Raw genomic sequence first — 27,229 nt, forward strand, 5'->3', positions numbered from 1 at the left:
CAGAGCGATGGGCCAGAAATTTTCTAACAAAAGTTATAATAGGTTTGGTCTGATATCACCATCAATGTGGGGGAGGAATGCAGACTTCCTTTTCTCAACACTGATACGATGTAAGGATGGAAGAATTACAGTAACGTAGATCATTCCACCTTATGGATATTTATTTGTGGCTTGCCATTGTTTATATGTTCTACTACAATACATTTTGTGTGAGAAATTAGAAATATGTGTAACAAAATAAGCACATTCTTCCTTTCAAATTATTGTATTTTCATAGTTGTTAATAAATTATCTCTAAAATGCATATCCTTTAATAGAGAATCAAAGTATGCCAAATATAAAATATTCAATTCATGTCTAAGCAGAGTGGAAAAAGTCATAGAACATTCACACTGAATGGATTTATTATAAAGAAGACATCTAGAGGTGTGCGTGTGTGTGTGTGTAATTTAAAAGTCTTTGGTTAGGCTGTTCTCATTTGCCTAGGTTGCAGTTCTTTAAGAAAGAATTAGTAAGCAGAAAAGGACATGTAGCACAAGTTTCTCATGCTAACTAAAGATCTCAAATGCTGGGAAGTGCTGAGAACATATTAAGACTTTGTTAAGAACTATAGCATTTCTATTTACGTCTTGCTCAATAATATGATGTAGAAAGTCTGCAGTGAGCACTATGTTATTCTGTAGAAAGCACAAGTGCCTGAGAGGATGCATATGAAGGACTGCAGGGTCTTAGTCCACCCTAATGAAGATGGACTGGGTCTGAAGAAAGATAAGTGTGTCGCTCGCCTGTTCCCCAGCCTCCCGATCCTGGAGACAATCAGACGCAGCAGGGAGTCAAGTCAAGCAAGAAAGAACTCGTTTATTGCGAGCATAGCAAAACCTTTGAAAGCACAAAACTGCATAGTCACTGGGGCAGAACATAAGGACCAGCCAATTACTTAAAAGGTCATTTTATGGGGCGATTTTTTACAGAACCACCATATGTTTATACACTCGTCATCAGTTGTTGTCACCTCCCCTGATGCTGCAGGGCCAAACAGCTTTGGTGGTAAACAACTTTGGGTACCGTCCACCTTACTTCCTTTGGGCGCCATCTTTGAATTGCCTCGTGTGCCCAATTTTCCAGCAAAGGATAACTTGAAGAACTGAACTGAAACTACAACTTTTCAAGTTCACTGAATCTTCAAAACTTTGCACACTGGGCTGATAGTTTACTTTAGATTCAAATTAAATCTACAGTGATTAGTAGCATTTAAATTAGAGACTCTTTCTATGATGACACTGTTAGCTTGAGCAAAAATTGAGTTAGGAAAAAGAAGTTTGGTTTGATGAAGCACAGTTGCTAAATTACATGTCAGTCTCTGTGTTAGTTTATGACTTGGAAAATAACTGGGAGGAAGCAGACTCATTATAGTATTTTCATTCAAGCTTTTCATATTGGAAATGTTAATCCATTTATAAAAAACTGGAGCCATAAAATTATTCCAGATCTTGATTTCAGTTCAAGTTCTCTTAAGATAGAAAATCTTCCAGTGCGCCTGTTTCTAACTCCAAATGTGGAAAACCAGATTGCCATTTCTCCAGGGTAGTAACCCAACCCTTGCTCTACCTGAGGAATGTATTAGATTTAATACTGACAACTCACACTCTGCTACCACCTGTGAATCCCTTGAAAGCTAGAAACGTGGATTATCTTTTGTCTATCTTTTGTTAACCTTCCATTCCCAACTTGAACTATCTAATGGTGTTGCCAACCAGCAGCTACACCTCCAAGAGCCTCCAGCAAAACTGAAGTTATGTGTCACATCTTAGGTGAAGTGTACGTTTCCAAGAAAAGAGGTTCCCTGATCTTTAACATTCTGTTTTCACTTGCTTAGCACATCTGCATTAAGAGATTCCTTCTGGGAGATTGGCATGTGGATTATATTGCAACTTTCAGAGGTGAATGAAATATTTCAAATTACAGTCCTGAAATAAAAGAGCTCATGGCCAGGAGCATTATTACTTCACAGAGTAGAACATGAGGTTTACCAATTACTAAATCAATAGAAATAATAGGATTTGAATGAATAACTTAGGTACTCCTTATTTCTTTTCTCTTTTACTTGCTTGCAGTTAATTTAAAAGATGTCAAATATGGGAAAAGTTTAACTCTTCATTATACAGTTTCAATTTTTCTGGATATTTATATATGACATCAGAATGCCTCAAGTTTATATAAATGTGATCAAAATTGTTTACTTATCTCACAGCTTTAAACAAGAATATACATTTATTAATTTTCCCTTTGTACAAATGGAAATGACAAAAAGCAGTTTTACTCAATGTAACAGAAAAATATGATGCTATTTGTGGGCATCAGTGACACAGTAATTTCTTTTAGATTTATTTTATTTATTTGAAAGACAGAGTTAGAGAGAGGTAGAGACAGAGAAAGAGGTCTTCCATCTGCTGGTTCACTCCACAGTTGGCTTCAATGGCTGGAGCTGCCGATCCAAAGCCAGGAGCCAGGAGCTTCTTCTGGGTCTTCCATGCGGGTGCAAGGACCCAAGGACTTGGGCCATCTTCTACTGCTACTCCAGGCCACAGCAGAGAGCTGGATTGGAAGAGGAGCAGCCAGGACTAGAACGGACAATCACATGGGATGCTGGCACTTCAGGCCAGGGCTTTGACTTGCTGAACCACATCGCCGGCCCTGTGACACAGTAATTTAACAGAGTTGTTCTTTACTATGTAGTCCAAGGCTACATGATCTTATTAAATATACAAACCAATAGAGTATTATTATTAATACTATGATGATCACAAAATATCACTGTACTTAAGAAAATGCTTTATTGCATATAATTCAATATCTATTTTGCATATAGAGTACATACTTGAAATTTTTTACTCAGAATATATACTTAATTTGAAGGAAACTAACAATAATAGTATTCAACTCTCCCTTTAATTTTATTCTCTTTTCACAGTATCATCCCATGTTACAACATCTTTGCAAAGAATAGGAGAATCATTTCCTTTCATATCTCATTATCCCAAACCAAAATGCAGGAAAGGCTACACATCGCTTACAATGGAACCAACCTGTGATTCATGGCTTTGACAAGGAGCTTCCAAAACAACCTCAGGAGAGACTTCAAGATTTACCAGCCAAAACATATATAAAATTCATGACGTGATACTTTACAAGTACAGAAACACTAACCCTTCTTGATCACATCATGCTTATACTATAAATTGCTGAAATAAAATGCTTTTAAATGGAAAGGATAATAATTGGTATAGGAAATTAATATTATGCATACACATATTCCTTTGGCGATGTGACTACTCAAAAATATTTCTCTCGCCCATGACTTAACACCATAAATCTTAAAACCAGGAAGAGAAAAAAGCATAGAAGTTTAAAGCTGGAAGGAGCCTAAATCAGTTCATCAGGCTCCAATACATTATGCATAAAGAGGCTGAGGATAGAGGAGGTCAAGTGACTTGCAGAGTTAATAGAGCCATCTCTAACCCCAGGTCTTCTAATTCACATTCCAATTGTATCGTGCTATGTGATTTAACTATAAAGTAACTACATCAGATTTTACCTTAAGGTGTCTGAAGCTTACTAGAAGGAAGTGTTCAGCTTTGCCATTGCTCAGCTGAGACCATATTGGAAAGGTCAGGTCCAACACGTGTCTGCTCCACAGGCTACTGCAAAAGAGAGCACAGTGTTCCCTTAGACCCTCCAGTCACCCTGTTACCCTGTTAAAGCCCTGGCCTGAAGTGCCAGCATCCCCTGTGGGCGTTGGTTCTAGTCCTGGCTGCTCCTCTTCCAATCCAGCTCTCTGCTGTGGCCTGGGATAGCAGTAGAAGATGGGCCAAGTCCTTGGGTCCTTGCACCCGCGTGGTAACAGGGTGCATGTTCTTGTTTTGCACATACCCTAACCATGACGATATTTAGTCCAGGTTGTGAATCTTCCAGCATAAATGATGGCTTTGAAGGCTTTAATTTGAACCAATAGAAACTCCCGAGAATTTTTCTCTGTTAATTGTTCTGTGGCAGCTGTTGAGGTGATCTGTCAATAATTTTTTCCAAGTAATTCACTAACTATTCACAGAATGTCAGTTGCATTTGATACAGTATAAATTGTTATTCAAGTTCAAGAAAGTAAAATTCCTTTCAAGAAACTGAAGTTATTTGAATATATTTTGTGGGCAGCCACAGGTAGTCACTCCCTTTGTTTGCACTTAAACATATGAATGGAGACTTCCCGGGCACAGACAATTGGGCTAGGGAGATTCCGGGAAGAGGCAGGAAGAACCTAAACCTTTCACAAGAGATGATACAGATAATCAGTCACACCTGTAACCTGCATTTATCACCTAAGTGTTTTATTGTACCCTTGTAATCAATAATTAAGAACCTTATTGGGAACTCTTTGTAACCTTAAGAGCCTTTTTGATATGTAAATCTTTTGTGCTCCTTCTTGTAAACAACTAGTCATGTTTAAATACTACTGGATTTATTCAATAAATGAGCCTTGATCAGGACTTGTCTTGGCTCCATTCTTTGCGTCCTTGTCCCCGCATTCCCACTCTCTGTTTCAGGAAAACCCAGTTCATCATGCCGCAGGCCTGCACAATATTTGATATACTTTTATCAGAATATATGATTTGTCATTAAAGAAGTAACATACACTAATATGTGATTTCAAAATTCAAATCAATTATATTTTTTGAAGATCAGTAAAATCTTAAAATGTGAGATTTTCAGTAAAGTCTTAAGAGATGAGATGTTATTTGAATATGTTCCTAAGTAAATTTTAATTATAAAAGTGTTTCAAGACACTTTTTAACAAAATAATATGTTGTCATTATAAGAAAAAAGAATTCAAATACAAAAAAACTTCTAAACTCTTGAGACTCATAGAAATGGATACCAGTGAAATATCATGAATTAATTTTAAATTTAAAAATATGTGGTTACAGGTAAACCAAAATTCATCCATGTTAAAAATGGATGTACATATTGTATTTACCCTGAGAAATTGTCTTTCTTTTGGCATAGTTTAAAGCTCAGGAATAAGTGCAGAGGGAATATTCTTCATTTAAAGAAATAAAGTAAGAACATATCCACATGTAGCCAAGAAGCTGAGGAAATTTAATTCCTATTTTTGAAAGAGAAAAATAACTTGATCATTTGTTTATTTCAGGGACTCCTCTAAGCATAAGTAGCAGGAAGCTCATGGATTTCAGCACAGTGTTTGCATTTCTCATACTTTAAGTATTAACTTTAATTTGCACTTTTTGGAGTTATATAAATTCATACAACCAAAAGAAAAATTATTTTAACTAGTAATATTGCAAATACTGTTCATTTCAGTTTTCATGTTATAGTAAGCAAATTATAGCTTATTCTTGACTAATATTTAAGACTTATGATCATGTCACTAATATTTCAAATTAGTAACTTTTGTAAAATTTTAATTATATTTTCTGAATATTAATACAATATTCTGCACTAGCAGAAAATTATGTGTATTGGAGATGCTATGTATTTATTTAAATAAACCAAAGGCATTTTTCATATTTTACCCTATTCCTCTTTTGGTTAACTATTAGACATATTTAATAAAATGTTTAAAATGTATTAATACTACTAACTTGCAAAAATTTTCCTATGATATGAGAACTTAGAGATCAGCAACTATATTTAGTCAAGTCAAAATGATAATAGTTCAAATGCATACATTCCTATTATATTTAATGACTATGTTACTCTGTGTCAGACACTCTTTTAAAACCCATAACTCCCTGAGTTAGACATTAATATCAACTTCATTTAAAAGCTGAACTCACAGAAGCACAGATATGATAAATAAAATTATATACAAGCTTACACAGCTGTTAAGGGTGTGAGCTGAGAGAGTAATTCAAGTTATTAACCACTGGGCAGTACTATCTCACGACGAAATCATGCTGCTGGATTCTTTTAAGCAAAGATTCTCTCTAGTGGCCAATTTTTGCTGTTTATTGAAAATCCTTTATATAGATCAGTAGATTCTACAAAGGAGACATACAAATAGCTGCAGCTTCCTTGGAGAAAGGTATCTGTAATCAATTAATTTGAGAAATCTAGGATTAAATAAAATTAAACCGATTTCCACATTAGGACAACCTTAAAGTTTTTTTCATAATAATAATCATTTTGCTTCTCTAGAAGTAGCCTAGTAAAAATTCTTTATCTCTTTATTTTATTTTAAAGGCAGAAAGAAAAAGACAGATTTCTCCAACCACTGGTTTACTCCTCAAATATCTACACTGGAATTTACTCTTGTTATCCCATTTGGGGTGGCACCCAACTACCTGGGGTATCACCTGCTGATTTCCAGGTTGCTTCATTAGCAGGAAGTTGGAGATGGGAGCCAAGACTCAAACCCAGCCATTCTGATATGGAATGAAGGCTCCCAAGTGACTTCTTAATCACTATGCCAGATAGGTCCAGCTGTTTTCATCTACTTACTCACTTGAGAGGAGGAGAGAGAGAGAGAGAGAAAGAGAGAGAGACTCCCTTCTGCTGGCTCAGTCTCTGAATGTACAGAACAGTGGAGACTGTGCCAGCGCCAAAGCTGGGAGTCAAGAGCTCCAACCAGATTTATCTTTTGGGTGAGAGGATGCCAGTTCCTTTGAGTCATCATCACTACCTCCAAGGGTGTGCAGTAGCAAGAAGCTAGAGTTCAGACCCATAGCGGGGTATTCGACCTGGGCACTCCAATACAAAACACAGACATCTTCATTGGCATCTTAACCACTAGTTTAAATGCCCTTGCTGAGTATGTCCAGTTTGATCAAACTATTATAATTATTTAAATATTTAGTTCAATTAATTTTGTTATTTTGAAAAATACACTATGTGATAGTGGGCACTGGTATGTCTTTGTACAATTCTACTATTGCTTTATTTGATGGGGAATTAGCTTGGGAGAACAGCTTTGAAAAAATATTGTTGTATGTACTGAATTACAGAGGTGTATCTTTTTTCCTGGATTAGTAATACTTAAAAGATATTTTTGCTGGCGCCGCGGCTCAATAGGCTAATCCTCTGCCTGTGGCACCGGCACACTGGGTTCTTGTCCCGGTCAGGGCGCCGGATTCTGTCCCTGTTGCTCCTCTTCCAGTCCAGCTCTCTGCTATGGCCCGGGAATGCAGTGGAGCATGGCCCAAGTCCTTGGGCCCTGCACCCATATAGGAGACCAGGAGAAGCACCTGGCTCCTGGCTTTAGATCAGCACGGTGCGCCGGCCTCAGCGGCCATTGTGGGGTGAACCAACTGAAAAGGAAGACCTTTCTTTCTGTCTCTCTCTCTCTCTCACTGTCCACTCTGCCTGTCAAAAAAATTTAATTATATTCTTATTTATAAGATTGTATTATAATTATTTTATATTTGTAAGATTAATAATCTTTTGGATATTCATTTTATGAAATATTTAATAAATTTCAAAATATTCAAAATTATATTACCAATTCTACTTATCAAAATTTACATTTGTCATCTTGTGAGTGATTTTTTTTTCAGCTGAAAGATATAGTACACATCATTCAGTTTGAAATATGTTGAAACTCAAATTCTAAGCATGTACTTGGGAATTTTGTTTTAATCTCTGTTTCATATATTACTAGTGTGAAATTGTGTCTTATACACAATTTTTTTCTCTTAGAACTATATTTACCTTATTTTAAATAGTTTCAAACTTAAGAGTGCATCAGAATCACTTATAGGACTTGTTAAAGTAGATTGCTTATCAAGTAGGTCTGAGTCAGGGCCAAAAATGATCATTTCTATTAAGTTCACAGGTGATGATAAAGATGTTGGTTTCAGAAGGACACTTTCCAAACCACTGGAAAGTTAATCCTATAGAACATATATTTTGTAATGAATCAGCATTCTCCAGAGAAAGAAATTCAATAGATGGTAGATAGATACTTAGATAGATAGATAGATAGATAGATAAGGGATAGGTAGATGAGTAGATATTAATTATGCATGATTAGCTCAGGTCAGTATGGATTCTCATGAAATGAAAAGATTTTAAGAGATGTGAGGGTCCAGCACTGTGGCACAGACGATTAAAGCCCCAGCCTGTAGTGTGGGCATCCTGTTTGCACACCGATTCAAGTCCCACTTCCGATCCAGCTACCTGCTGATGGCCTGGAAAGGCAGTAGAAGATGGCCCAAGTCCTAGGGCCCCTGCATTCACGCGAGAAACCTGAAGAAGCTCCTGGCTCCTGGCTTCAGATAAGCTCAGCTCCAGCCATTTTGGTCATTTGGGGAGTGAGCCAGTGGATGGAAGACCTCTCTCCTCTCTCTCTCTCTCTCTACCTCTTTCTGTAACTCTTTCAAATAAATAAAATTAATAAAATAAAAAAGTCTTTAAAAAACAGATGTGTGAACTCTGATGTATTTTTAAAAATATACTGATATTTTAAGTAAGATTTATTTGTCTGAAAGGGAGAATTACAAAGAGAGAGAGGAAGAGATAGAGATAGAAGGAGATATGAAATAGAGAGAGAAAGAGAGAGAGAGAATCTTCCATCTGCTGGTTCACTTCCCAAATGGCTGGATCTCTCACATGCATCCAGGACTCCAAGTACTTGGCTATCTCCTGCTGATTTCTCAGGTGTATTAGCAGGAAGCTGGACTGGAAATGTGGCAGCTGAAATACAAACCAGCACCCATAAGGGATGCCAGCATCATAGGCATCAGCTAAACCCACTATGGTCACAATGCCAGCACCTAAAATATATTGATATTTTTGTTCATATAAATATTTCTCAATTCTTTTGTCCTGAACACTGTAGTATTCTGGAACTGGTTATGGGTTATGTTCATTCTTACTTATTTAGTAAAATGAATTAATTATATGATAATTGTAGTATTCATAACAAAAATCAATTGGAAGTCATTAAAGATCATAAATACATTCAAACAGACTTGACTTTCATTCACCTTCACATTAAATAAAAAGAAACTTAACAAACTCTCTTCTGTTAATTTTATAGATTTTACAGTCAATGTTATCATAAATTATATCCTCATATTTGTCATAAGAATATAGAAAAATAGCAAGCACAGTGAATAAATAGGCAAGAGTAGACCAAATAAATATAAATCTGAAAGTTTTCACTAAATTCATGTGTATATTTATACATATATAGACATACAACATTTAGATTGTAAAAAATAGCACTCAGATGAAGCAATCATGATTTAAAGAAATACTTATCAAATGAAGGCTGCGTGTGTATTATTCACAATTCAGACCAAAAAACTGTGTCTGGATGGTAAGTCTAAAAATGATATTTTCTAAAAGAACAAAATGACAGCACAGATAAAAGAAATTAGAAAGCACCAAAAAGAATTTTTTTTTAACTCAAGTGATTCTATTTAGAGGAATAGTTTCAAAACCCACAGCAAAATGCAATTTATCAAACAAGAAGGTCTGAAAGTAGAGTTTTGATTTTGTGGCATATTGCATTTTTAAAGCTGAAATGAGAAGACTGAAAGAATATATCTATTGTTTCAATCAAGTCTTCAAGCCATTTGCTTTTGAGATATTATGAGAATAAACTCCTTTGCCTTTACATTTGGCTAATTATTATTATTCTCTTGCAAATAACATTCCAGTTTACCTTGCTCTATTGAGACTAATGATTATTTTTAATCATTTATTAAAACTCAGTGCAAACAACAGATTTAAAGCCTGGTTTTAATTATAAACCTATAAATGTCATTAAAATTATATCTGACTTTATAGTGAGAGATATCATCAATGTGTTTTTCACATGAAAAAAAAAAACAACAGGCAGTTTAAAATCAAGAAATTATGTAAGAACCATTATGCCTGTCACAAACTATTTTAAAGAGAAATATGATTAGTACCATATTTAGTAAATAAAAATATATACAATAAATGCATACAAGTAACATTCATATTAAAGGAATTAAGTAGATAATTAAGCAAAGAAAATAAATGCTTTAGAAATATGAGTGAGTATTAGACACAACACGTATGAAGCCACTTCAATACCTGCATCCCATACGAGATTGCCTGCTTTGGAGTCTTAGCACTGCTCCTTTTCCAGCTTCCTGGAAATGTGCACCTTGGGAGGCAGTGGTGATGGTTCAAGCAATTAAATCCCTGCCACCCAAATGAGCGACCTGGACTGGGTTTCAGGCTTTTGGCTTTGAACTGGCCCAGCCCTGGATCTTGCAGGCATCTGGGGAGTAAACCAAGGGATGAGAGAGCTTGCTCTTGCTCTTGATCTCTATCATGATCTCCGCCTTTCAAAGAGAATTTTTTTTAAAAATAAAATAATACAGAACCTTTTCTACATAAGACGTAGTTTTGTTAATGAAGAACTTTTACAATTGACAATTTATATAACTTGTGAAACAAATATGAAAACAGAAGGTAATGAAGATAAATTACTCTAAAAAGGAAAACTGGTGACGTTGTAAACACTTCCACTCCTGTAAAGGAGCAATTTAGTTACGTCCATGGTTTTATATGACTTTTTTCTAATGAAGGTTAGTAGAAGTCAAAGTAATGGTTTCAGAATGTAAAATCTAGCCAGGAAAATACACTCAGAAAATTACGAAATAAAGGTAGAAATTTTCAAACTAGCCATCATGAGGTCTATGGCCACATATGAACTTTGTATTGGAAATTTCAGAGAATGATCATAAGCATTTATTGTTAGTGTTATTAACCAATTTGAAAATGATTTACATATAATAGTGGGAACACTGAGTTCTTAAAGAAAAGTGAAAAATCTAGTTTGTCATATGGAAGAAGGAACTTAGATTTTCTAGAGGACAATGCTATACAATTGTCTAGTCAACATACACCACACTTTTCACTTTAAATGAGAGAATTTTTATTTACAGATTTAAACCCAAGTTAGGAATAAAACAGACTCAGATTTATAAATTCTTGCATATGGAAATAGTGAATTTCACACTTGAGATACCAAACATATATGCACACACATACACTCATAAATAGATACTAGTGAACTGCTCAAAGTTGAATTTAGAATAGATCATTCAGCTATACTAAAATTACTCATAGCTGAGTTCAGCCTCAAGTTTTATTTGTTTGACTTATTTTCGAGTGCAAAATTATTTTGTAATGTACAATGGAACTTTAAAATTCACTGAAAACAGAGTTTATTAATGCTCATTTCCTTTTTTAAAAATCTGTTTAGTCTTCTTTCTCCAGATGTGGTTTCCACATGGTCTAGGAGATGCCCAATGAGAGCCAAAGTATATTTTTAATCATAAAGAAAGGCAACTACCTTTTCATATAAGACCAATTTTTTGAATCAACTAGATACTAAAGGAAAATAATCATTCTGTCTTTTTACTATACAAACGTCTTTAACCTGGGGCACTTTAATGGTCTAGCCACTATATTATCTGTATTATTTTATATCACCATTAGACAAATGAATACATTAAAAGGAAAACATTTAACAATTATATCATGATATGGAAAATGTAACAAGATCCTTTGGGGGGAAAAAATCAATGAAACTGAAAACATAAAATGTCAACTTCTTCTTTATTAAAAATTTAATGTAATTTTCATTAAGTTTCAAAATGTATTAATTTGTCCTCTCTATTCTTTCTCTTTCCTGGACTTATATAAAGAAATATAAATATGCAGGAAAATGGCCATCTCCTTAACTATCTCAAAAAGAAGAATGGTTTTATGGAAATTTCAGAAAACCTGAGAGAGATTATTTTTATATCAAAATTTTTCCTCATTCAATAATATTTTTAAATAAATTAACAGATAATAACTTTACTAGCATATTTATGTAAGTTTCTTTTCATATTTTTATGGAGGACAGGTTATAATCCAGAATCGTTTCAGTATGATAAATTATGCATTCACTTTTATTGAATTTTTAAATTTTAAAAGTCACATAACTATAGTAGTATCTGTATTATTTCTAACAAAATCAAATTAAATTCACTTTAGAGTTTTTCTTATTAGCATTAACTACATAAGAAAACCAAATATTAAAAAAGTTAGTAAAATTTATTCTATTGTTAATATATTGTTTTTAGTTTCTTAAAATGATGATTATTAAAATATAACAAACAGAGAAAAATCTTGAACAAAGATAATGCTTTGGCAAGTGACAAGTGAAAACAATTAATAAATAGAGAATATTTATATATTCCAGAAAAAGGAATTCAACTGATTTTAAAGCTATATATTTCCATTCAACATGTATCCATTAAGTATTTATTAAGTGTAAAGAAATGTGCTAATAACTACAGGGGGTACAAGAAAGAAGAACACAGAGCCTCCATGTTAATCTAACTTCATGTTACTTGATGAAAATAATGAAATATATGCAGACATCAATGACAAAGTCTGATTGAAACAGCTTTCTAACAAAAACGATTGTGGTAATAATACTCTTCACATGTAATAACACTTTTTAAACATGTAATAACATGTTTTTTCACATTTCACAGCAGGAAATAAAAGTAGAAGTGAAACATACAAAGGGTGAACCGGGAAGCAAGATGTGTTCCAAGTTCCAAGGCTTGCTATACAGGGCAATAGTCAAGGAGACGGGCTAGTGACGGCAAACAAGAGAATATGTGTCGTAATGAGAAATTAAAATAGGTCTGCCCCCATCCCCAAATGCAAAAGAAAGCCAGAACAGTATGGTGCATATCTTAGCAGGGAAAAGAAGAATGACTGTGTATTGAACATTTCAGTTACAATCAAGAGATAATCACACACAATATCATCACCTCTGAAAATGAAAGTGTATATTGTAAATTTTCACTTAATTCAAAAAGAATGGGAGGTGCTATTTTTCTTAGATGTTAGAGCATTTCATGTCAACTGCATATCTAAGACAAACTAGATGATACTACAGTTGAAAATTGTCATAGTATTTGTAATCAGCGTTTATTTTATATTAGACTTTAAAATAACTATCCTCAAAGACACTGTTTTAAAGGACACACAGAAGATAAATTAATTCATCAAGGATAACATTAGGCTATGAAAAATTCTATGTGACAAAGAGAAAATTTTACAGTCTTTCATGCTACATTGAACAAATTACTCAGAGTTAACTGCTTTATGGAAACAATCTTACTTGTACAGAAAAACAAGCAAGAAATTGCCCTACAATACAGTCGATAATTACTTTTAGCTTCTGGATTATTGAAAATTCTAACATATAGAGGTTTGGCAAAATAATATTATAGTTGGATTCTAGGCATTTATTATGTAATATTTTTATATTCATGAAAATTTGATAAAAATTTTCTACTTGGAGAAATATCACTATTTACTATAAAGATCATTTGAATAAGGATCTTCCAACGGTTAATTTAAATGTCCAACTGTTTGGCTACAATGTTCAGTTGTTTTGGCAAGCATCTCACAATGTTGTTGTGAAGGTTTTTTTTTTAGATGTGATTAGCATTTAAATCAATAGACTTTAAATAACAGTGGTTTTCCTCCATAATGTGAGTTGGTTTCATCCAATATATTAAAGTTATTAAAAGAATGTAAGTGATAAAACAAAGACATAAACTTCAAAATTCTAGCTCATAGCCCAAAAGACAGACATTGGAATGTATTTCTTGCCCTTGAAACTCAATTGTATCTCACACCCTGTTGCCTTCAAACCCCACCCAGCATTCTTCTTCAGGTTCCCAAGGCCCCGCCAGTTCCTGGAATTCACCTCTGCCTGCTGCCCCTACCCCCACCCTCATCCCTAGCCCTCCTAAAATACAAAAAGGCCCTGTCCCTGGGGGTCAGGCCTTCTGCCACATGTTCCATCAATGTGCACACAGCATTTGGTCACCCACCTCCATGAATTTATTTTCTCTGAATAAATTTGTTCTGGCTGTAAATGTGTACACTGCTTCCACTCTATTCTGCAATCTTTTCCTAACATTTATGGTGCCTGTTAGGAAAATGGTGCAGTTTTATCTATGGCATGATCTACACCCTGACGCCATCCTAGGCTCTAGCCCCGCCACCTTTGCTGGCTTCCAGCAAAAGGTGGTTTTGCCCAACCACTGGTGTCAAGCTCCACACCCATCCTAATGGGATTCGATGCTCCTGCTTCCCTGCCCGCCCTCCGGCAAAGTTTTAAAAGGACCTGTTCCTGAACACGTGGCTCTCTCTCCCTTTCTCTTTGAGCTCTCTGCTCTCTCTGGGCCTCCTCTCTTGCTCCCCTCTCTTGGCTCCTCTTGTTCCTCTCTCCTGCTCGCTCTCTCTTCTCTCATCTTTCTTCTCTCCTTGCTAGCTCCTCTCCTCTCTCTCTCTCTTACACTCTCCTTCTCTCTTTTTTTCCTTCTTCGCCCCTGCCTTCCGGTCTGCTGGGTTTTCCCCAATAAACCTTTTCCCTTACTCCGGTGTTTGGTGTGTTTTGGGACGACCTTACAGTGCCCTGTGTGAGGAGGCAACAGTAAGTTTCGTGGAGGAAAAATAAATTCTGACTTCATCCCAACTTTGTGCTTAAAACTGCATTAACTCTTCTGTGGATCTCCAGTTCATCAACTATCTTTTAGATTTTGAATTTTGCTATCCCTACAATCGGGTGAGCCAATTCCTTCAAAGCAGTCTCTCCAAAGACGATAAACAGATAGTAGAGCAAAGACTCAAATATCAGAGATATTCTGAAATATCAAAGATAGGCCTTAGTCTTGCTAAATAAGGTGTTATGTTGCATTTTAATATGAAAGTTTTAAATTAGGTCTAATTTCAGAGTTTTTTATAACACGACTCACCTCTCCTGATGATAAAAGTGAAACATTAAGGTACGTAATAAACATATAGAACAAATTTAGAAAATGAATATAGAATCCTATAGGGTTTAGGTAAGGAAAGGCCACCACAAACCACACCAAACACTGGAATAAGGGAAAAGGTTTATTGTCAAGTTGGGGGAAACCTAACAGGCTGCCTCCCGTGTACAGAGAGAACAACAGCCTGTACTGGGAGAACATGTCTTACATAGCTTTGCAGAAGTAAGGAAGTGGGAGCAGCCAATCCCGTCAGGGTCGGGGAGGAGCTGACAGTTGTGATTGGGCTATTTGGTCACCCGACTTACAGTAAGCCAGGTTGGGCTTAGGAAGATGGCCCCATTATACTAACAGTTTACATAAAAGTTTGTGAATTAAAACAGTCATAAAATCTTCAAATGGCAAAATATTAATGAGAAATTGAGAAACTAGTTGGAATATTTATTTGCAGAAAGGTTTTGGTATTTATAGTATCAAAGCATACGTTTATATTTCAGTGCACTGATGTGGTTACAAAAATGAGATCGTGCTGCAAGTTATAAGGTCATCGAGTTTATTATATAAATCAATCAACCAATCAACAAGCATTGAGTTCTCAGAAGAGAGAAAGCAAGAACATAGAAGATGACCTTTTTAGTCAATTTCTCAAGTATTCTATTTACCAGTTGACAAACTGACTACTTTTTATGGAAATGATGCTTATCGCTTCACATAATCCAGTGCTGCACATTTTAGCCTGAGTTTTTCTGATAAGCTTAAGAAATGACCTCCTAATTAAATCAATGTGACTGATTAAATCTGCACAAGATCACTATATACAAAAACACGTATTTGTGGGAGAATATACTACTTAAGAAAATATGATGAATCTGGTATGATTGGAATGGGAAACCTGGGGAGGGTCTTGAGAGAAGAAAAGGCACAGAAGTGATGTATTTCAAAAGGAATGCAGGCCTAGAAGCATATGTATTCGTATTTTTCAAAATGGCTTCAAAATCACATAGGAGTATTCTAAAAATTTAGATTGTCCTATTCAAGGAGTTTATGAGCACTAAAGATAGTCATTCTTAAGTAACCAGGAATCCTAGAATGATTTCATACAGAGAATAAGAGAGAAGTTGAGAAAGAAATAAGAAAGAATGAATTATTACCAAAGCCAAAGAAATATAGAATATACAGAAAAAAATCAATTTCTTAATAAGATGTTTTGAATCATTATTGGAATCCTAAGTACCTGTTAGCCCTCTTTTGTTCAATATGTTTAGATAAGATACCTCTCTCCATATAAAGCCAGAACATCATATTTGGGCAAATCCAAGAATTGCCATGACAGACACTTCCAAATAAAATGCTTAATTAATTAAGTGGACAATTACATTTTCTGAGTTCAAAAAATCCTCTCAGCAGAAATTATCTTCTAACTAATTGTGACTATACGAAATTTCAAGTTGATTTAACTAAGTTTAAATTTGACACTTATTAATTAGATTAGTTAAATTTCCTAATGTATTGGTGAAGGGGCAAGGGAAGAAATATTTTTTTATGATTTAAATAGCTAATACTGTGAGCACGTATAATGCAAAATTAAATTCTAGAACAGTGATGATAGTAAAGTAAAAACTCTAATTTATTCCTTTACAATTCATTTTTTAAAAATCCTAGAAAAAGTAAAGAAATCTTAGCATTTTCTAACAAAAATACTCTTAACTGACACAGAAAACACACATGTCAAAAGTTTGGCTCAGATAGAAGCCAAGTTTACACTTCTATATGTAAGCAAAAAATATGTATAATATCTTTCCAGCAAATAAAACTAGATCTTTAGTTTCAAGACATTTTGTATTATTTGGATAGCCATGTTTCCTAGATCTAAATACTCATATTTTGGTATGCTGGTAGAAATTACCCTTCAACTTGACATTGTGTCACTCTCAGTTTCAAATGATCTACAGAGGTGTCAAACTGGCTTAAAAGGCTATGTTTCACACATGACTGTAATCAAAATTACATATATAACAAGTCACTTTCAAGTAAATTAAGCTTTGTATTTAATTAAGTTTAATAAAAGCATATTGTTTTTCCTACTACTTTTTCTGAAATGCTACTTCTTGAAATTCCTTGCTATAAACTAATTTATGAAGTTTACCCAATATAGGAGGCAGACTCCAAGATGGCTCTCAGCAGCACACGTTTCCTGTGTACGTAGCCTTGTGCATATTCTTCCCATTGAGTATGTACTGAACTTACTGCCTTGGTCTATATACTGTATAATATACTTTTTTTAAATGCAAGTACTGTTTTGCTATAGCTCCCATAACAAATGGTCACAGACTTAGCAACTGAAAGAATGAAGGTTTATTACTACAAAGTTCCAGGGGTCAGGAGTCTGAATTTTCTACTCAAGTCACAGGCTCAAAGTCTCACGAAGCTGCTATATGATTGAGATCTCTGTTTTCTTAATATTAGCTGGATAGGAGTCAGCTCCTAAAATTTGTTACTCTCAAAAGCAGTTTCCAACAGTTTTTTGCTCTAAATTTCCCATTCTAGCAGAATAACACATTTTTCTTTTAAAGAGTCTGTATTAGCTATTGTGATCAGTGCTGCTATGAATATGGTGGTTTAGGTGTTTCTGTGATACAGTCTGCTCATGTCTTTTTGGGTGTATGCCCAGTAATGAAAATGCAGGATCATGTGACAAACCTATTTCTAGTCTCTTAAGAAATCTCCATACTATTTTCCACTTTGGTAGCACTACTTTACATTCTCGCCAACAGTGTATAACAATTCCCCTTTCTCCACATCCTCACCATCACCTGTGACTTTCTTTTAGATAAAATTCTAAAACATCCTAACATGGAGGTGATATCTCATTGTAGTTTTGATTTGCATTTCTCTGCTGGCTAGCGATATTGAGAAATTTTTGGATGTTTCTTTGCCATTTGTATTTTTTCTTTTGAGATCTCTCTTTTGAGGTCCCTTGAGGTCCCTTGGCCATTTCTTAACTGGATTGCTTGGTTTTTGTTGTTGAGCTGTTGATGTACTCTGGATATTAATCCTTTGTCATACAGATTGCTTGCAAATATTTGTTCCCATTCTGTTGGTAATATTTCATCCTATTGATTGTTTCCTTTGCTGTACAGGAGCTTCTGACTTTTATATAATATCCTTTGTCTGGTTTTCCTTTTATTGCCTGTACTTTGGTAGTCTTATCCAAGAAGTCATCGCCTACACTAATGTCTTGAAGGGTTTCCTGTCGCTCCCCGTCTTCGTGGAGGAACGACACAGGACCCTGCGCTGTTCTTTTGTCTGCTCGGCCCTCCCCGGGTTTGCTGCTGGTTCTTCCCGGGTTGGCTACTGTCCCTTCCACCTCCGTGGAAGGGCGGTTCCCCCTGCCACATTCCCCACTTCTGCGGGGGAGCGGCACACCGCCGGCCGGCTCTCTCGGGGGCTACACAGGTGTTCCTTCAGATAGATGTTCCTCTTAGATGTTCCTGGTGCATGCCGTCTCTCTCCTCCTTTATAGTCCTCTTCCACCAATCCCAACTCTGCTACCCACACGCTGAGTACGCTGCTCTCCTCCAATCAGGAGTAAGTCCTACAGTTTATTGGTTGAACTGGAGGCAGCTGTGTAGAAGCTGTTTCTCCCTTCTCAGCGCCATATTGTGGGAGAGCAGATGCATAGAATAAGTCTTAACTCCAGTAACTTAGTCTAGTCCGAGTTGCTCCCAGTTGCTCCCCACAGTTTCCCCTACATTTTCTTCCAGCAATTTTGTATTCTCAGGTTTAAGTTGAGGTCTTTGATCCATTTTGAGCTCATTTTTGTATGTAGTGAAAGGTAGGGTATAATTTAATTCTTGCACATATATACACCCACTTGTTCATCATCAGATGAGTCGGAAAATATGATACATTACATATATGTGTGTGTATATACAGACATACACAATGGAATATTATTCAGCTATAAAAAAATTAAATTCTACCATTTGCATCGAAGAGGATGCAATTGGAAGACATCACATTGAGTGAAGTAAGTACAACACAGAAAGACAAAAATCACATGATCTGTATATGAGCTAAAATTTAAAAAAAAAGTCTGTCTCAGTATTGCTGCAAATATACTTTTGCCAAATTTTGTGTTATATCTTTGTCAAATCAGTGGTTAAGAATGATAAATTACTATAGTTTCAATGATCTGTAATTATTTTAAAATTTACTGCATATGATTGATTATTGTTTATAGTCTTTGTATTCCCACTGAACTGCGGTCTTTCTACAATTTATTGTTGAACCCTTAATTTAGCGGAGCATTAAACTTTTGATTGTAAGGTAAACTAAAAATATATTTTCTAACAAATAAAAGAATGAAAGGGAGGAAGGAACCAAGGGGCGATGTTATATTCTTAGAATGCTAGTATGGCAGCTGGTGCTCTGGCATAGCGGGTAAAACTGCTACCTGAAGTGCCAGCATCCCATATGGGCACCAGTTCAAGTCCCAGCTGCTCCACTTAAGATCCAGTTCTCTGCTATGGCCTGGGAAAGCAGTAGAAGATGGCCCAAGTTCTTGGGCCCCTGCACCCGCATGGGAGACCCAGAGGAAGCTCCTGCCTCCTGGCTTCAGATCTGCACAGCTCCAACCATTGCGGCCAATTGGGGAGTAAACCAGTGGATGGAAGACCTCTTTCTCTCTCTCTCTACTTCTCCTTCTCTCTCTGTATAACTCTGAATTTCAAATAAATAAATAATTCTTAAAAAAAAAAAAAAGAATTCAGGCTGGCATAGTGGGTAAAGCCGCTGCCTACGGTGCCAGCATCCCATATGGGTGCTGGTTCTAGACCTGGCTGCTCCACTTCTGATCCAGCTCTCTGTTATGGCCGGGGAAACAGTAATAGATGGTTCAAGCCCTTGGGCCCCTGCACCCATGGGAGACCCGGAAAAAGCTCCTGGCACCTGGCTTCCTATCACTGCTGCCTGGCAGTTGTGGCCAATTAGGGAGTAAACCAGCAGATGGAAGAATTCTCTCTCTCTGCCTCTCCTTCTCTCTCTGTGTGTAACTGTGACTTTCAAATAAATAAATATCTTTTTAAAGATTTTTTATTTATTTATTTGATTTTTTATTTATTTATTTGAAATTCCAACTTTGCTAATCCGAATCCAGGAACTTCTTCCGCGACTCCCATGTGGGTGCAGGTGCCCAAGGACTTGGGCCATCTTTTACTGCTTTCCCAGGCCATAGCAGAGAGCTGGATCTGAAGTGAAGCAGCTGGGTCTCAGACCGGCACTCGTATGGGATGATGGCGCTTCAGGCCAGGGCGTTAACCCGCTGCACCACAGCGCTGGCCCCCAATAAATAAATCTTTAACAAACAAACAAACAAAAATCTATTATGAACCACATTGATTCTGTTCTGTTTATATCATATCACATTAACATGAGAATTGATGAGAGTTGTGTTGTTGGTAATTATCCTACAATTGCTGTGTCCATGAGCATCTAATGTAATTAAATTCCTTAAAATGTACGTAAATTAAAAAATAAATTAAAAAAAGTTACAAAACAAGAGCCTTTTTCATTAAATGATGCCTATCCAAGATAATCCCTCTTTTCATTAACTCAAAATCAACTGGTTTCATAAATAAAACACATCTTAAAATGTTTTAAATGTTTTTCTGTCTTATAAGGTGACAGAATCCTGAAAGAGATGTTTCAAACCCGTAAGTTTTGTTCAGATTGGAGTGGAGGGAGTACACGCTTGACAGTAATGGGGGGGGAGGTCAATATTTAAGAATTTTGCCTATCATAGGCAGGAATAATTTCTATACCAGACTATCATATAACATCTTCTCCCACCACATAGTGTTCAAAGATTCACCAGGGGAGTGGAAAAAGTTTGTGAATGGAGCCTCAAGGTCACAAATGAATCATCTGGTGGATCTGCGCTTTCTCATCCTGGGTTCTCTCTCATACTGCTCCTCTCATACTTGGCTCCTACACACAGTGGAATGAAGGTGGCAAGGACCAAGTGGTAACACTTCACAACCAGGGGCAAGGTAGATATGTTCACAACAGACAGCGGAGACAACGCAGAGATCAGAATCATCTGACCAAGAAAGATAGTTGGCTTTTGTTAGTTGGTCATAGTGTTGCTAAAACTGAAGTAGATTGACAAGCGCTGAGGTGCTGATACATCTATATTAACAGCAAAAACAAGTCTAGTGAATAGAAATCTGCTTAGGACCACCAAAACAGAGAATCAAGTGCCTTTAATACACTCCCAGATTTGAGCCAAGTCACAGTCCCAGAGTCCCTTTAATGACATGGAAGCTGAGAAATCTTGAAGGACCCTGTTACACTGTCATATGTACATTTATTTTATCTTCCATATAGCCTTTCTTTTCAAATGAGTCTGTAGGTATTGACCATGGTGAATCACATTGGAGATGGGGAAAGAATCCAACTTTTCAAGAATTATTGGACACTGGCTCAGAACTACCACTGGATTTTGAGATCAGTATTTGATGCTAATTTCTCAGTTTGATTAGAGGCTGAGGAAGTTAGAGATCGAATGAAGTTGTGCTTCATCACCATATCACAGTGGTGCAAGATTTCCTAAAACCTACCTAAAATAAGGTCCTTCATCATGAAATGTATAATTGAATATACTCAGAGTGATGCTCAAAAATTGTTGGAATACCCACATTGGTTCCTTGACCTGTGATGTGAGGATTATTATGGAAGGAAAGATCAAATGCAAATAGGTAGAATGTCCCCTATCTGAGAAAATAGTAAACCAGAGACAATACCACATTCTTGAAGACATAACAGAGTTTAGTAGTATTTACTACCATATCTCATTTAAATTTGCCTATGAAAAGGACCTGTAAGGTTTGGTGCAGTGGGGTAAGCAACTGTCTGCAGTGCCAGTAACCGGGTGGGCTCTGGTTCAGCCCTGGTTGTTCCTTTTCTGAAATAGCTTCCTGATAAAGCACTAAAGCACTGGAAGATGCTGGAAGATGACCCAAGTACTTGGGTTTCTATTACCCATTTGGAAGACCAGGATAGAGTATGTGGTCCAGACCTAGTGTTTTGGCAATTAGGGAGTGAATCAACAGATGGAAGATATCTCTCTCTCTCTCTCTCTTTCTTTCTCTCTCTCTCTCTCTCTCTCATTCTCTCCCTGTTTCTCTCTCTGCCTCTTTCTCTGTAACTGTGTTTCAAATAAATAAACATTGAAAAAGAGTGGGGTAGGGGAGTAGTTGAAAGAAGGCATAGAAAAGCTACGAATTGTATGGATTATGATGTCAACAGCAGAGACAGAGCAATTCCAGCATCTTGGGAAGGACAGAGATGAGCCTGAAAAGACACAAGGTATTAATGCTAGAACAAGATACTGACAGCACTGAGTGTTTCTATTCTACTTGTGTTTTTATAACCTTGTTGATTTTTTTAAAGCTCATATTTGTTGAGGTTTATTTTGCTATCAGGATTCATATTTTTTGGTTATTTTGTAAAGATGTCCCAAGTGCTTGGGCCCCTGGCACCCATGTGGGAGACATGGAAGATCCAGATTAAGCTCTTGTTTCCTGGCTTTGGCCTGGTCCAATAATAGCCATTGCACCATTTGGGGAATGAACCAGTGGATGGAAGATTCTCTCTCTTTCTCTTCCTCTCCTCACCCCGTTCTGAGTAACTTTCAAATGAATAAATAAATATTTTTTTTAAAAAGAAAAAGACAGATTGATACTAGAAAATGGCAGAGATCACTATACATTATGCAATTGCTCCAATTGTAACTGCTATCCAGGATATGGTTTTGTTGCTTCAGTAAATCAGTACATTCCTAGTGCTTGGAATGCAACTAGTGATATGATAAATATATATTTAATTTATTCATCAATATCATCAGATCCAATTTGATTCCAACAATACCCCCACAGTTCCTTGCCTGATAGATATATCAACTCTCTATCTTCATGCCATATTTCAGTCATCAGGGACCTTTGTTGACTTTCCCATCCAAAACATGGCCACTATTTCTTTACATTGATGACACTAGCTTCTTGGCCCCACTGAGCAAGAAGTAGGAATTAAGCTAGACACACGTTTAAGACAGTAGCATATCAGATAGTGCAAAATAAAATTGATGAAAGTTCTGTTGCCTGAAACCTTCATGAAATATATGAGGTATGCTGAGATACCATTTCCAAGGTAAAGGGTAAGCTGCTGTATTTGGTCCTTCCTAGTAACACACATATGATATGTGACGTTGCCTCCAAAAATCCAAAGATGTTCACTAAACATTCTGCCTGTAATTTAAGTGTGTTATTCTTACCTATTTTCTGAGTTAATCATAATCTGCTGCGTTTTAGTAGAAATCAACAAAAAACAGGGCTCTACAGTAGATCCAGGGTACCATGTAAGCTGCTTTATGCCTTGGATCATATGATACAGCAGATTTGGAGGCATTAAAAAGTGTGTGAGGGATTCTGTATGGAGATTTTTATGAATCATCAGAATTATTGGGATTAGGGCTTGGGAACAAACTATGAGCTCCCCCATTTATTAGTACCTTTCTCTTGATAAATAGTTTGTTACTTCCTACTGGGCCTTAGACAAGATTACATACCAACTATGGGCAATCCTGTTCTTGAGGTAGAGATTATGAAGTTGGTATTCAAGTAAGTAGTTGTTTTGTGGTTAAAAAAAGTTGAACATACAAGCAGCACTGCATCATAACAGTGAAGTGGTATATAGCAGTTCAAACTTGAGCAGGGCTTCATCGCTTGAGTTAGTGAAGAATATACTATATTCATTTCTACTGATACATTACCTTTTCTCTCTTAATCCACTCTCAACTAACTCGGTTTACAGACAGTTCACCATAATACACAGGTAACACCTAAAGGTAGACGGGGTAAAATAAGATTGAAGATTTGGTGCATAGGAATTCTAGGAAGAGCTGTGGATTGAGTTTTCTAGATTGACACTGAATGAAAGATGACCTGTGCAGAGGACTATTTTAATAATCAAATAGACAGAAAAAGAGACTGATTCTGTGGCTGTAAGTGAGCCTTTTCCAGAGCTATTCTCATCATTGTCAAAGTGCTCATGAACAAAGCAGTCATGAGAGCGGAGTTGGAGGTTATATGTAGGCTACAAAACATGGATTTCAGTTCACTTGGGTGTTTCTAGTTGCAGCCAATGAAGATAATCTATTCTGTCAACAGTAAGGACTAGCCCGAACTCCTGATATAGCACTAATCCGTGGAGGGATCATCAATTCCCTTGAGGAAGACTGATTACATTAGGCTGTTCTATTATGGGGCAGACTGTGCTATTTTTCATTCTGGAATATATATTCTACATATGATATGTGCTTCCCTACCCTAATTGTTCAAAATTATCATCCTTGCATTACATAGTGCTCTTTCCATCACAATGGGATTTCATGAAGCATGACTTCTGAACAAGGAACTCATTTTACAACAAAACGCAATAATGTTTCCAAGCTCATAGAATTTAGTGGTGTTATTATTTTTCTCATAATCTGTTACTAGCTTGATAGAATGGAAAAATAGTCCTCTAGGGGTCAGAGTTCTGACACAGTGAATTAAGCTGCACCTAAGGGCATTGCTTCAAGTCCTAGCTGGTCTACTTCTGATGCAGCTCCCTGCTAATGTGCCTGGGAAAGCACCAGAGGATGCCTTAAGTGATAGGGACCCTGCATCCATGTGGGAGACCCAGAGAAAGCTCCTGGCTCCTTGCCTCGGTCTGGCCTAGCCATTGCCGCCATTTGGGAAATGAACCAGTGGATGTAAAAACACACACACTCTCTCTCTCTCTCACTGCCTTTCAAATAAATAAATAAATAAATATTCTTTACAAATGATCCATTGAAAACTATGTACAACACTATGAAAAGTAGTACCCTCACACTGCTGTGGTCAATTCCTTCAGAATGTAGTAGATGCTATCCCCCCACCCACCAAATTTCTCCCATAGCTAGGATTCATTAGTCTATGAATCAATGGTAGAAATAGAAGTGATTTTTTCCTTGGTTTTTCCTAATCATCAATTAACAAAGTTTCTGTTTTCCATTCCCACAAGTTTAGAATCTTTTGCATTGTCAAGTCTTAGTTTCATAGAGATGCTTCCACAAGTGGACACAAGATTATTTCATTGAACTATAATTTGAGACAGCTACATCATCATTTCAGATGGGCATTCCAGTGAATCAAAACAAAAAGAAGGAGTTGCATTATGAAATGGAGTCATTGATCTTGGCTGCAAAGTAATTTGCTTTTTTACTGCATGATATAGGTTAAGAGTGGATATGTCCATATGGAAAGAAACTCACAATATTTTTTCTTATTATCTATATGCCTTGAAATGATAGTAAGTGGAAAACTATAAAACAGAGTTCAGGTTACACTGCCTGCGACCATGATCTTCCAGAAATTCAGAGTTGGATAACACTACCAAGCAAAAGTCCAGTTGAATGCTTGTCAGAGATCAAGAGACAAGGGAATGAGTAGTGTGAGAAGGTGCCTGTAAATACCAGCTATGTTTGTTATGTTGCAAAAGCAAAGATGGTTACACTTATATTTCCTCCTTATTTTAATAGATTGCATTTGCACATATTTTAATCAATAGCTTTTCTTATCTTTCTTCTACTCTCTCTCCTCCTTATCATCTAAAGTAAGATATGTTCGTAGTAATTAATATTACATATTACTTGTTGGTTATAGTATATCAAAGAAGAATACAATTCAGGTAGAAAAACAATGAACATCATCCAAAGCCACAAAGGGACTTTATTTCAAATTCCAAAGGAGAATTAGCATGTTTTCAATTGTGCATTGGACAATTCTTTCACACTAAACAGAAACTTGTTTTTATTATTGTGTACAGATACACTATGGTTTAGGGAGACATGTGGGGTTGCACAAGGTGAACTATGATGGTTTTATAATGTGTTAGCCTTGCTAAGTGAACTCCATTTTTCCAGAATATACTTTCTTATATTTTTCTGGTTCTATTTTCCTGTATTATTCTGGGGTGAGGATGAGAGATTCTTGTAAGATTTGGAAGCTGGAAATAAAGGGGGCCATTTATTGCTCGTACACTTTGCTACCAATCTAATAACTTACATTCTTGGCAGCAGTCAAGCCAGAAACTGCAGCATTTCCTTGGGAGACTCTTTTCATTGGGCAGCTATATGTGTTTGTCTCCATGGCAAAAGTGTCCAGCTTATTCAGGACTGCATGCCACCAAGGTCAAAGAAAAGTTATACTCATATGGTCTATTGTCCATCCTCCATGTCTGCAGCCAGTATCTGTAGTTTTTGGATTATTCTGTGTTTCCCCTCACCATCTATCCATCTTTTCTTACTATATGACCTACCTTTTAAGCTCCAGCATGAGAAGACAACAGCCTTATCAAGACTGAGCAAACAACTGTAATGTTACATAATAATATATCCTGTGAGACATATGAGTGCACAGTGTTGTTTTGAACCTAATTGAACCTTGACTCATGTACACTTTAAATCAGAGAGCTAATGTTATAAATTTCCAAATTACTGATGTCACCTATTTTTCTGCCACTGAAAATATACTATGCTAATATCCAATATCGTATCTTTGTTTTAACTACTTAGCTAAACTAGAATGCTAAAATATCAGAAAGGCAAGTCTTACTAGAAAAAGCAGACACACTGACTCCTTGGCTAATGACTTCTTAAAAGTCCCTCTTGGATTTGAAGCAATCAACATTAGTGGTCTTGTCACTCTCCTTTCTCATTGATTTTCTGAATATCATTTTCTTTAACTTTAAAGGTCAGTGAGAAACAGTTTGTGTATATGTTGAATGGATTATATGTCTGTGTTTGGATCATACAATGCTTACTTATTTAATCAAAATCCTGAGTAATATTTCTTAATTTTAATACATAATTTGGTTTAAATTTTAATAGTTTAAAATTTGATTTGTGGTTTAATAGTTACCTCACTGTAAGATTTTTCAGTTTATGTCTAGTATAATGTGGGATCAAAACAATTCCTATGCTCATGTCTACAATAGTGAGAGGAAATGAAAATTTAACTTTAGATTGTAGCTAGCAAGTTTATGTCCATGCTTGGGTGTTTCTGTAAATAAAGAAAATTAATCTTTTGTAGCATAGGCAGTTTTTTTCTACTGACCACATGTGAGAATATCTTGGTTTTTAGAGGGGACATTGCCTTCAGTTATATAGTTTCATATTTCTAAGCCCAACATGGATGTTAAAAACTAATTATGGAATTTATGATATCAGTCATTTTTTAAATTTTGATCACCTGTTCTGTAAAAGTATAATGCCAGTTGTTTTTTGATAAAAGAAATTTAAG

General features: G+C 36.1%; 1 protein-coding gene across 2 annotated transcripts in view; it reads right to left on the bottom strand.

The window, feature by feature from the left end:
- Window positions 1-227: 227 nt before the first annotated feature.
- The window catches only part of LOC127489556 (uncharacterized), a 250,323-nt gene continuing 223,321 nt past the window's right edge, over window positions 228-27,229 (bottom strand). Inside the window, exons 1-3 of one of the 2 annotated variants that reach the window (XR_016229939.1) lie at window positions 10,078-10,316; window positions 3,596-3,701; window positions 228-2,694 (exon numbers count right to left, since the gene is read on the bottom strand). The gene's annotated coding sequence lies outside the window, so the exon portion shown is untranslated. Of the gene's footprint in view, window positions 2,695-3,595; window positions 3,702-10,077; window positions 10,317-27,229 lie in introns of those variants that run through there. The other variant, XR_016229938.1, reaches the window with a different exon arrangement.

This window comes from Oryctolagus cuniculus, chromosome 2 (assembly GCF_051225735.1).
Source record: "Oryctolagus cuniculus isolate XC-2025 breed Fujian yellow rabbit chromosome 2, ASM5122573v1, whole genome shotgun sequence".
In the NCBI taxonomy this organism is placed as follows: Eukaryota; Metazoa; Chordata; class Mammalia; order Lagomorpha; family Leporidae; genus Oryctolagus; species Oryctolagus cuniculus.